Source organism: Nipponia nippon, unplaced genomic scaffold, assembly GCF_047370975.1.
Source record: "Nipponia nippon isolate SJK-2023a ecotype South Korea unplaced genomic scaffold, ASM4737097v1 scaffold_1, whole genome shotgun sequence".
Classification (NCBI taxonomy): domain Eukaryota; kingdom Metazoa; phylum Chordata; class Aves; order Pelecaniformes; family Threskiornithidae; genus Nipponia; species Nipponia nippon.
Genome location: NW_028262290.1, coordinates 63338028 through 63350369, shown reverse-complemented (window position 1 = coordinate 63350369; position 12342 = coordinate 63338028). Strand labels below are relative to the sequence as shown.

General features: G+C 39.6%; 1 long non-coding RNA gene across 1 annotated transcript in view; it reads right to left on the bottom strand.

Annotated features, from left to right (window-relative positions):
• Positions 1 to 3899, bottom strand: part of LOC148057400 (uncharacterized) — a 37926-nt gene extending 34027 nt beyond the window's left edge. The window contains exon 1 of the long non-coding RNA XR_015699674.1: positions 3747 to 3899. This is a non-coding gene — a long non-coding RNA (uncharacterized LOC148057400). The remainder of the gene's footprint in view (positions 1 to 3746) is intronic.
• Between the last annotated feature and the right edge of the window lie 8443 nt (positions 3900 to 12342).

Here is a 12342-nt window from a genome sequence, read left to right as displayed (position 1 = left end):
ATACTGTGTTCAGTTTTGGGCCCCTCACTACAAGAAGGACATTGAGGTGCTGGACCACTTCCAGAGAAGGGCAACAAAGCTGGTGAAGGGTCTGGAGCACAGGTCATACGAGGAGTGGCTGAGGGAACTGGGGTTGTTTAGCCTGGAGAAGAGGAGGCTGAGGGGAGACCTTATCACTCTCTACAACTACCTGAAAGGAGGTTGTAGTGAGGTGGGGGTCAGTCTCTTCTCCCAAGTAACAAGCAATAGGACAAGAGGAAATGGCCTGAAGTTGTGCCAGGGGAGGTTTAGATTGCATATTAGGAAAAACTTCTTCACCAAAAGGGTAGTCAGGCATTGGAACAGGCTGCCCAGGGAAGCAGTTGAGTCTCCATCCCTGAAGGTATTTAAAAGATGTGTGGATGTGGTGCTTGAAGACATGGTTTAGCGGTGGACTTGGCAGTGCTAGGTTAATGGTTGGACTTGATGATCTTAAGGGTCTTTTCCAACCAAAATGATTCTATGATTCTGCGGTTCTATGATTTTCATTTTAAGTTACTGGTTGTGTCAGACTGACAAATGCATTAAACATTAATGAATGTTATTGACCACTGCTGTGATACAACAAATGATTTTGACATCCTCCATACAGGAAAAAGTCCTTAACATTCTTATTCTAAGCAAAATCATGAGGAAAGTTGGGCAACTATAAAGCAATAGAAACGCATCTAATGGGAGACTAATTCATATCCTAAACTGCAGTTTATGAGGACAGCTGCCTTAGCTCAGTATTGAAATAAAATGACTGCTCTGTTGATTAAATACACCTGTGTGGGATAAAATGTCTTCTTTTTCATGTGGAGAAACAAAACTATAATCATTATTTTCCATTGGGACTTGAAAAGTTATGGGCAACAATCTTTTTTCTGTTTCCCCTCTCTTCAGCATCATCAGAGCTCCTTCCAATCATTCCTTTCCTTGAATGCTTACCAGCTCTTGCTTGGACAGGTGGTACAATGCCATGCTCTGTATTATTTTCAGCTGTTACCAGCAAGGATGTGGTAAGAGACCTTTCCCTGAATGAGGAGTGTCAGGAAAGTGTCCTCCAAGACAAAATCAAGGTAACGCTGTCTGAAAATGTTCTGGGATATTCATCACAGACTTTGGTTTCTATTAACACAGAATTATCAGCTTCAAAACATTAATAAGGCCTTGATATTTAATTGATTGATTGATTAATTGATATTAATAAAGCCTTGTGTTCATTGTTTCCATTCATGATTTGTCCCATTTGATGTAGAAAGTCAGAAAGTGGATGAGCATGATTTTGTAGGAGCACTGCCTTTTAGTGGATACAGAAGTAATAATAAGTAAAGGTGTAAAGAGATAATAGTAAAGTAAGAAGATATAATGGCTATCTATTAATAACATCTGTCATGATAAATGAAGAATTAATTGAACAGATTTTCAGTAACAATGTCAGCATTCCTTGTATCATATGAATACAGTATTCAGTTCCTTAAGCATTTGGTTCTATTTTTAGCATTAATCTCCATGGAATGCTGTTATCTGACACCTTCCTTTGCTTTTGACAATTTTTAATTAAATGTCTCTCGGGATATTGAGAATATTTAGGAGTTGTGTGTTTGTCTTTGTAAGCATTCTGAAATTTCAGCATTACAAATCCAAATATAGTTTTGAAAAAAAAAAAAAGTTCTTGCTTCTCAAAGGATTTCATGGAAGGACTTTCAATCTCCTTGCAATTGTACTGTTCTTGATATTTGGCTTAAAATTGACCGACTCTGCCAAAGAGCTTTATTGCTGCTTCAAACTCAGGCTAATTGTGCTGGATCAAGACAAGAGTTCTGTCACATTTTTACTGCTAAATTTCCACAACTTCATTTTTCCAAATTTTGAGGAGCCTAATGTTCATCAAGTGCTGATGCTATACCTATTTTTGGCATGGTTGGAAGGCCCTGTGCATCTGTAGGGGAAAGGTTTTGTGGTTTAGACCTGTCAAAAGGAATTGGCTAAGGAGACATCCTAAATAGCTATTTTTTTTTCCTGAAGACTAAATAAACATTTGCTTTCAAAACCCATTTCTGTATATAGAAAGAGGACACACTTAGTTCTTTTCAGAGTATTTGATAATTTGCATACAACAGAGAGAAATATTATGTGGACACACGTATCTTTCAAGGGTTTCCCAGTCATCAACTCCAGCATCAGCATAGGTAGAAACTATTCCCCTTAAGAATATTTGCCCTGTTTAATTTCTCCTAGCCTGTGAATCAAATAATTATTTTCCTGACTAATCACATGGGTCATCCTGTTTCAGTAAGTACATATTCACAATACCAGACAGAAGGTTTATTTAAACACATTCTGACTGGAGGATCCAAGTTGTGCTGATGGGGAGCCAAGTTCAAGAAGCTCAGTGAAGCATCCCAGATGTTCAGGGAGGATGCCAAACCTGGGGTGGCAGAAGAACATGCAGGATGATACTTTTATGATTGGCTAAGTCTACCACTCTCTGACCAGTGGCCTTTTCTGATACATGAAGTAGGAAGAACTTGGATAGAGAGTGGTAGAGTAGCTTAGTAAAGTATAAATGTTTCTCATTTTCCAGAATGACCTCTTAATTGATTTAGTACTTTAAACATTATTTCTAACTTTGTTCTGCTGTTTCATTCTTCATGGTAGCAATGTGAAAAATAAGACTCAAAATAAGGACAGTAACTTAGTCAAGGCTGAGGTCTTTATTTCGCTCACAAAATTATGACTAAATTCATACTTATCAAATGTCAGTTGCTTATTCAGTTACCTTCTGAGCCTAGCCCTTGCATCAATGCATCCATTTTCCCCCCTATCCTAAATGAATTGTCCCTTTTTAATTCAATTAGTCTTGCTCACTGGTTCAACAGTTCACAAGGTTAATTCATTAATGTTTTTATGGAAAGATGCCAGTCACTGCTAAACTTTGCCTGAAGAACCACTCGCAGTGAGAGTATGCTTAAGAAATTTGAATGTTAGAAGTACATTTTTAATAAATATAAATTCATGCATTGTCTTCTATGTTGCTGGGCTTACTTAACTGAGCAATAGTTTGGTTTACTAATCTGTACCACAAGGAAAGAAATGCCTCTTTAGTGCAACAGTTCTGTTTCTTGGATCACTTCCACATGCAATTTTTAAATCTATGTCAGTAATTGCAAAGTCTGAGACAATTCAGCTTCTGTTTCATTTTCAGATGCAGGACATTTTCTTTACTGTTATTTGTTTTATTACTGCTTGTGGATTTAACACTGGCTTTCAATGTTTGGTACAGATAAGTGTCACTGTCCTGTTCGTCCATTATAGATGAGAGAGTTCTCAATTATGGGGTTGAAAAAGACGGAAATGAAGCAACAGAAAGCTTTTTTTTTTTTTTTTTTTTTTTTTTTTTTAGGGGGGGGAGGGTGTCACGTCCCACCTGGGGAGGAGGGGGGAGGAGTGACAAAGATTCGCAAATCCTCTCGGTGTGGATTAAGGTGGGCCAACACTCAAGGTGCGTACACAAACACCAGCTTTAATAGAAAGCTTCTATAGAGACAAATATTGAGTACAAATATTCGATACCCGCCAACCCTCTCACAGTTATATTCAGCCCAGCTATGCAGTTTTACTGAAAATCAAGGTAGGCCATGCAGTACTTGACTTCAGTTTAACAACTTTAACAACTTAATCACCTTAGGAAAAGTGAAACAAAAAGAGAGAGAGAGAATCACCAGTCCTGGATCCAGCGTTGGTCCTGCCAACAAGGGTATTCAGTGAGGGAAGAAGAAGATTCTTATAGAGATGTTAATTCTGCGCAGGGTGCTTGGTGAGAATAATTCCACAAATCACGCACGCACGAGCATGAGCACGAACGTAAACACGAGTACCGGTACACACACGAGCACACACCACACACAAACTACAGCACATTTATCAGGCTACATGATTAGTATAAACCCGCCTAAATTTACACTTATTGGTTAGTGATTAACATTTCGTACACTATTGGTTTACTGTATTTAAATTAGCCTCGCTTGCTATGTAAATTAGCACGCATGCTCCTTTCAGGTGTGGGGGGGGCAAGTCTTTTTGGTCCTGAATTGAGTCGGTGGTCGTGATCTCCCCTCGCCACATTTACCTTTCACCTACTTTCTGCAGTTTTATCTTCTCTGGCCACCGTCCAGTCTTTGGTGCCAAGATGTTCACTTTTGTCGGCTTGTTAGCTCTCCTTCAAGGTTAGAGCCGTTAGTTTTCCACAGTTTGTTATCTTTTAGCTCCCTCCCAAATTCCTTTCCCAAGGCACAAGTGGTTAGTAGTTTTGCTAATTGGAAAATTACATCAGCGACCAGTCAAACCAAGAGGAGTCATATCAGGACTGTCCCCCAGGCAGTAGGTGTGTGTGGGGGAATAAGACGCTTCACAGACCACGGGGAATGGGGCCAGGGAATGGGGCCGAGGCAAGGCCGCCCTGTCTCCACAGGACTCCCTCCCTCACCCTCACTCCAGGTACTGTCCGGTCCTGGGTCCTAGCGACCGTCACTCTGCATTGTGGTTTTAGCACCAGGCTGTTTGAGACATCTTGTTGTTTTACGTTAGCAGTTCTCTACAAAGGGGAAGGTTCCTAACATATCCCTGTCCCAGACAAGGCCTCCAACGTCTTGCAAGTCCAACTCGTTAATGGACGTGTCACTCAAATGCCTATTTTTGCAAGTAGCAAGAATTCTCTCCAGCACACATGTGTAATCCTTGCAGCTGTGTACATCCTCTCTGTGGCTGTTCTCTGTGATGCAGTTACTGGTGCTGCTACTGCGGAGGCCAGGTAAGGAAAGGTTCGGAAAGCAATGTGTTCCTCTCAGAAAGTCAGAAGGTGTCAGAATGTTCCAGGCTGAGTTTATGTAGGTATTACCATCTTTTTAATTTGGAATTTTTGGACGAAAAATAATCTTTATTCTCCCAAAACTAGAAAAGGACAAGCTTCTATTGCTTTTGCTGTTTTATCTCAGTGTTTTCCTTCTGTTACCCTTTTTCTGGGGTTAATACAGGAGAATAAAAATGGAGAGAGCAAAAAACAAAATCCAAACCAGTTTGAATGGATCAGTGAGTAGGAAAGCCTGACATTAGCACTGCATGGTATGTGCCATTGTTGCTAGTGAAAGAAAAAGAGTACAAAAGCACAGATGTTTGGTGCTGGGCATTTACTGTACATATTCCCATGGCTCTTTGGTTAAGTGCTGTTTTAGAGTCCTTGCCATGCTCTACAGTCTTAACTAGATGATTAAAAACCAGAAATTTTACAAAGCTCAAGGACATTGAGGCAGCTTTTTACTTTGCCATGGCTTCATGATGCAAATGGCCTGTGGTCATGGTTCTGCTCATAAAAGTCCTTGTTTAGAAGGAAATTTTGCAGAATTAGTTGATTTTCTTCCCTTAAATGTAAAGGTACTGATGTGACATTTCTTTACTAGTTGCCTCATTTGAATTTCTCCTCTCCTTCACTAAAAAAAAACCCTCCCCAAGACCCCCAAATAAGCAAACAAAAGCCTTGAGCTTTTGTGTGTTCTGTAGTGCATCCAGGTCAGGTTGACAACTGTGTTTTGAACAGATGTAGTATACTTGTAGAAAAGTTTTTATAAAAATTTCATTCTATTCAAATGTATTACTTCTGGAAAGATTATCACTGTAATCATTCACATAAGTAACTGAAAAGCCTTCTTTGTGCTATTTGTTTTTTAAAACTATCATAGATACTTCAGCAATGAGATTTAAGAAGGACTGTGAATGAGTAAATATAATGAATAAACTTTATTTGATTAAAATAAAGACAAATTGACACACTTTAATCTTGTTTTTTTCTTAACTTACCCCAACATCTTTCTCAAATTTTTGCCTGGTGTCTGCATAGACATAAAATAAAATCAATGTGTAATTGCATTACTTTTGATTTTTCTAAGTTGGTACATTTAGGAGAATTTGTTTCCATGAGAACAGATTGCTGAGGAAATCATTCAGCTTACATCTTACCAGACTGATCAATGAACTCTGGATTTTGTTGTGGGTAAAATGTCCTGCATTGACTGAGTAGAGGGATTACATTAAACCAGGCAAGTTTAGGGATACACCAAGACAACTTTTGTTTCCTTTCATTGTTGATGAGGATTGCCTTACGACTTAACCAACATCCTGATAAGAAGTCACGGTACAGGGCAGACCTGGTAGTCTAATTTCTGAGGAATGCAGGTCCCCTATTTTTGTCTGCCTAAACTCAGTATATGTTGGAGATGCAATACTTTTATGTGTTTACATTAAATTACACTACTTTTAACTAGATGGCTGAAGCGTAACATTCAAAACTCTGGATGGACCTCCATTTTTAGAAAAAAATGCCAGCATGTTAGATATGGGAAAAACTGAATGCCAATTTTTTTTCTTAATGAATGTATTTTTCCTGTTGCACTTGCCTTTTTGCTGCTCATGGACATGTGATATTTTGCCTTGTGGATCAGCAGGAAAATGTTTTAAGCTAAAGGAGTTGTTGACAACTTCACCTCCCAAGCCTTTTTCTTTAGGATCTTTTCCCGGTAGCCCTCTCTTCTGATGATGTAAAAATATCATGAGAGTGCCTAAGCAAAGTTGACTGTCATAAAAGGCACACTGGACAGTGAGTCCTTCAGGCCTTGAGTTTTACTGTTATAGGATACACTCTATATAGTTGCTATGCAGTTTCTATATGGGAGTTTGCTAGATCTGTTTCTGCCAGTAGCATTTTCCTTTAGAGTTGAAGCACAAAGTACGTATTTTTTTATCAGACTCTCTATTACCAGAGAGTAAGCTAGAGGAGAAAATTAGATTAATGACTGTGTAGACTTTTATAAAAATGTATGTTTGGAAGCAAAAGGAATAATATATGTGATTATAATGGGACCTGTAGAACTATGAGCACTTCAAAGATCTATATGCACTTTGTAACTTTCCAATTTCATTTGTAAAACATATATAAAAAAATATATATAATATGCATATAATTTCAGGCATTGTAATGGTAGCAATTTAAAGATCAGCAAAACCTCCTAGCATATTAATGCAACATTGACAAGTAATTATGCTTTAAAATGTATATTAATCATCAGTAATTATGAGTACACTGTGGATTACTTGAAGCCTACATTGTTGTGGATTATACACTCTAGTTTGTATGTAGTTTTAATGGACCTCATCATGTTCTGATCCTTGGAAGTAATTTATTGTGATAATTACTAAAATCATCATAAAATCCTAGTAAATAGGAAACAAATTGAGAAAAAATGCGCTACAGGTATCTGTACATTGCAGAATCCTCCCTCCTTGCACAACGCATTTTCTGCTTTTAGAATGGCTTGATTTATTTAATCAGGAATGCACCACCTGTTGCTCTTGATGTCTGAGATAAGTCATCCATATGATGGGCCAACAAGTATATGGTACTGGACTGAATATAGCTTACAGATCTCCTCTCCAAGGGGAAGCAAGGAAGGGTCCACAGTGAATCCAACCTACCTTCTGCAATGTGTAGACATATGTAGTGTCTGTCTGCCTCTGACATCTGGGGCTGGATTCTTTATAACTCCTAAAACATGCATTGTAGTAGTCAAGATAGAACATGTCTTTCCCATATAACTTTACATTTTTGAACATGGTGAATTAAATATGCTGATCAACAGCCCACTGAGTTTGATAGATACATTCAACTTTTATCCTTTGGCTCAAGTGCTAAATGTTAGCACAATTAATGCAGATTATCTACCATCTAATTATCTATGCTTTCTACTATCTAATAATCTAGCTGAGAGTAAAACCTGATCTGCTGTTACACATAACACAAGCACTATGAAGACGTGTGACATTCAAATGAAAAATGAGACTGTTTGAATGTCTTTTAATAGCTTGTAGGAATAAAAAGGGGGTAGCACTGTGTATATAATAAAAAATATGGATTTTCTCCCTAAATTTCTAAAACTTCTGTGACAAGCAATGTCATATAAAAGTTTTGGCCTTTATCTCTAAGTTTTGCTATGTGAAAAATCAACTAAATCTGTTAACGTATGGAAGTTGACAAAACATTGCATTACAACTCATTACACTGACGGTTTGCTTACCAACAGTCTTTTATTTATCTTCAGTTTGCCTGACTTATTGTTTTTGAAATCCTGTTGTATCTACATTTGAAGTAAAGGTGATTAGAGACAGCCTATGTGGCTTCACTAGGAGCAAACTATGCCAATCTAGCGGCCTTCTATGATGGAATGACTGCATCACTGGATAAGGGAAGTGGCTACCATCTACCTGGTCTTTTGTAAGGCCTTTGATATGGTCCTCCACAACATTCTTGTTGCTAAATTGGAGAGATATGTGTTTGATGGATGGACTGTCCTGCACCTGGGAAGGAACAACCCCATGCACCTGTATATGCTGGGGCTGCTCAGCTGGTAAGCAGCTTTGTAGAGAACGACCTGAGGGTCCTGGTGGACACGAAGTTGAACATGAGTTAACAATGTGCTCTTGCCACAAAGAAGGCTAATAATATCCTGGGCTGTATTAGGAGGAGTGTTGACAGCAGGTTGAGAGAGGTGATCCTTGTTTCAGAAACGAGTCCTGTTGTCTGATTCCATTCTTTCTGGGGTGCCATGTTGCCATAAGACTTGTCTTTCAAGGCCCAGAATGGTCTTTTGGGCCAAAGCTCCAGGTGGGGCCATGTTCCCTGGCTGCAGTGTAAAGCATGTTTCTCATGTCTTCCCTTGTCCAGACTGGCTCAAGGGCTATCACACAAACTAGCTGTGATAGTTTCAAAGGCTTGTCACTGGTCAGGGCCACAGTTGAAACAGTTCTTTCAGGTCACTTGACAGAGATGGCTCACCATCTGACTGTAACCCAGAATACGCACTCTCAAGAAACCCAAAACACATAAGAAAGTTTGTGTTTGTTTCTTGTTACCTGGTAGGGGCATGGCTGTTATTTTATTAATCACATCTATTGAAATACAATGCCCATCTTGCCATTTCATCCTAGAAACTGGATCTCCCTTGCAAGTCCTTTGACCTTGCTTTGTTTTATGGCAAAACAAGCTTTCAGAAGGATCTGGTTTATTCTTTTCCCTTTCTCAAACAGTTCCTCTGCTATGTTGCACCACATAATGATGTCAGTACAACATGGTCCTGGGCAACTAGCCCTAAGTGACCCTGCTGGAGCAGGAGGGTTGGACCAGGTGACGTCCAGAGATCCCTTCCCACCTCAACCCTTCTGTGAAGCTGTTATTCTGTGGTTATTGAAGCAATGCTATGTGGTTCTAATCTTTGGTGTTTTGACACAGCATTGACTTGTTTTACCAGCAGGGCATCCATGGTGCATCTCGTTGATTTAAAGCTGGTTGCCTCTTGCACTGTCCTTGAAAGGACAGCAGAAGGTATCATTCCTGCCAGTGGTGTGACTGTACTTTGGATGCTACAAGGGTGTGTATGTGAGTAACCTATATGCCTCAGTGCCAAACTAGTTGTGTTTAAAGTGTTCAATTTGAACCCTTCCAAGATGAGTTTCATTTGTGTTGTGTATCAGTAGGAAATTTTTCTAGCTTTAGCATATGGTTTCTTGCTTTTCCTAGATAGGAATATTATCCACTTTAACTGTAAAAATTTCTAGGTCATTAGTTGTTATCATGACTTTTTATTAATGATTTTGTGACTCAGAGCTTATTTTTCCTGGTACCAACGCATCTGAAGATGCCATAAAAGGTCATTAAAATTTTCTGAAATGCCTGCATGTTTGTCCATAATTAACTTACTGTTACGCGTTCCTTCCTCATTTAACTATAATGCCAGGCCCTGAACAAACTCCTTCACTCGAATAAAGGAGCACCCAAAGACTGTCAAAATGGTGATGTCTGTAGAGCATGGCAGAAGGATGGGTGGAGCATCTGGCTGACCCTTACAAGTTAAAGCACCCAGATGGACTTTAACAGGTACATCAACCAGAAAAGGAAGGTTAAAGAAAGCGTACCCCCTCTGATGAGCAGAAGTGGCAAGCTGGTAACAACAGATGAGGAGAAGGCTGAGGTACTCAACAACTTCTTTGCCTCAGTCTTCACTGGCAACCTCTCTCCTCACACCTCCCAAGTCAATGGACCATTTGACGGGGATCAGGGGGGCAGAGGTCCTCCCATTGTAAGAGAAGATCAGGTTCACAACCACCTGAGGTTCAACAAAGCCAAGTGCAAGGTCCTGCACATGGGTCAGGGCAATCCCCAGTATCAGTACAGGCTCGGGGATGAAGGGATTGAGAGCAGCCTTGAGGAGAAGGACTTGAGGGTACTGATAGATGAAAAGCTGGATATGAGCCGGCAATGTGCTCTCGCAGCTCAGAAAGCCAACTGTATCCTGGGCTGCAGCAAAAGAAGCGTAGCCAGCAGGTCGAGGGAGTTGATTCTGCCCCTCTACTCCGCTCTGGTGAGACCCCACCTGGAGCACTGTGTCCAGCTCTGGAGTACTCAGCACAGGAAGGACATGGACCTGTTGGAGTGAATCCAGAGGAGGGCCACAAAAAATGATCAGAGGGATGAAACACGTCTCTTATGAAGAAAAGCTGAGAGAATTAGGCTTGTTCAGCCTGGAGAAGAGAAGGCTGAGGGGACACCTTGTTGCAGCCTTTGAATACTTAAAAGGGGCCTATAAGAAAGATGGGGACAGACTTTTTAGCAGGGCCTGTAGCGACAGGACAAGGGGTAATGGTTTTAAACTAAAAGAGGGTAGATTCAGACTAGATATAAGGAAGAAGTTTTTTACGATGAGGGTGGTGAAACACTGGAACGGGTTGCCCAGAGAGGTGGTAGATACCCCAACCCTGGAAGTGTTCAAGGTCAGGTTGGATGGGGCTCTGAGCAACCTGATCTAGTTGAAGATGTTCCTGCTCATTGCAGGGGGGATGGACTAGATGACCTTTAAAGGTTTCTTCCGTCCCAAAGCATTCTATGATTCTATGATAAATCCCAGAGCATGTGGAAGCAGTAGCAATCCTCAGAAGCCCCCAAAGGATCCCTGGTGATATACCTTACTGAGTCTGTTGTTTCAAAGGACTTTTTCCCTAAACCATGCACAGACTCATGCTTGGGAGTGCTACCTGGTAACTTTATCGCCATTCTTGACATGATATGCCAACAATGATGATAAATGGGGGTTCCTTCTCATTAAAATGTTTAAATTCATGAATGCAGATAATTTTGGAAATCATTCCTGTAAAAGGTATCCACATGCTATAAAACACATAAGAAATAAACAATCATAATCCAAAGAAACAACTTTCTAGACTCAGATCTCAAGTGTTTTAAGGACTGATGAGTGTTATGACCCATAGCTTGACATAGGCAAACTTTATAAACTTTACCCAGTTAAAAATCTACTGTGAAGGAAAATCACTTGAAATACCTCTTTGCTTTTGTTTTAATTTACTTTATTAATATTCTCAGATATGATCCACCATTGTCCAAGCATTATTTTCCATCACCAGCTCTCTCATCATCCCTGCAGTAGTCATGTTCCCAAGATTAAGACTATAAATTTCCTATGCTGATTCTTTAAGGAGAGAACCACATTAGATGCAGAGTAAGAGTTGCAGGCTGAGTCTATTATAAATCTTGACTCTTTATACCACTTGGAGCCCTAAGGAAATGTTATCCAGGATTGTATTTCATAGACCTTTCATGCATTTCAGGCTGTACTTGCACTGTGCTAGAAATATATTTATGATGTGACCCAAGGAATTATGTGCATGTCAGACTGATAGAATGGCAACAGGTAACTTTTAGAGATGAAAAAGGAGAGAAAAAAGGATGACACACTTCTAATATCAAGGATTAGAAAGCAAGGAAGGGGAAAATAGGAGGGGAGAGAGAGAAAGGAAAGGATTTTTTTTTTTTCTAAAGCAAACCATAAATAAAGGAGAATTGACCTAAACAGTAATCAGTCTGGGATCCTATCCAGATGTTCTGAAAAGATTCAGGGCTTCCTTTTCCTGAAGGTTTTGTAGGCTAGAAAGATTTGAGTCTTAGGTAAGTATTTGAAAGGCACTCTCTGTTTGACATCTAGACAGTTTTAAAGACAGCTGGAAATTCTGAATCTACTTTTCATTTCCAATGTTATGTGTGTTGCTTAGCTGGAGAAAGAAAAAATGTATTTTCACATTATTTATATATGGATGTGCTGGTTATACAGGGCAAATGATAAAACTGACTGCAGCTTATGGAAAAAAAGATGATGTGAAATGCATAAAGTACATTAACTGGTATGATAGGAAGAAATCCATTTG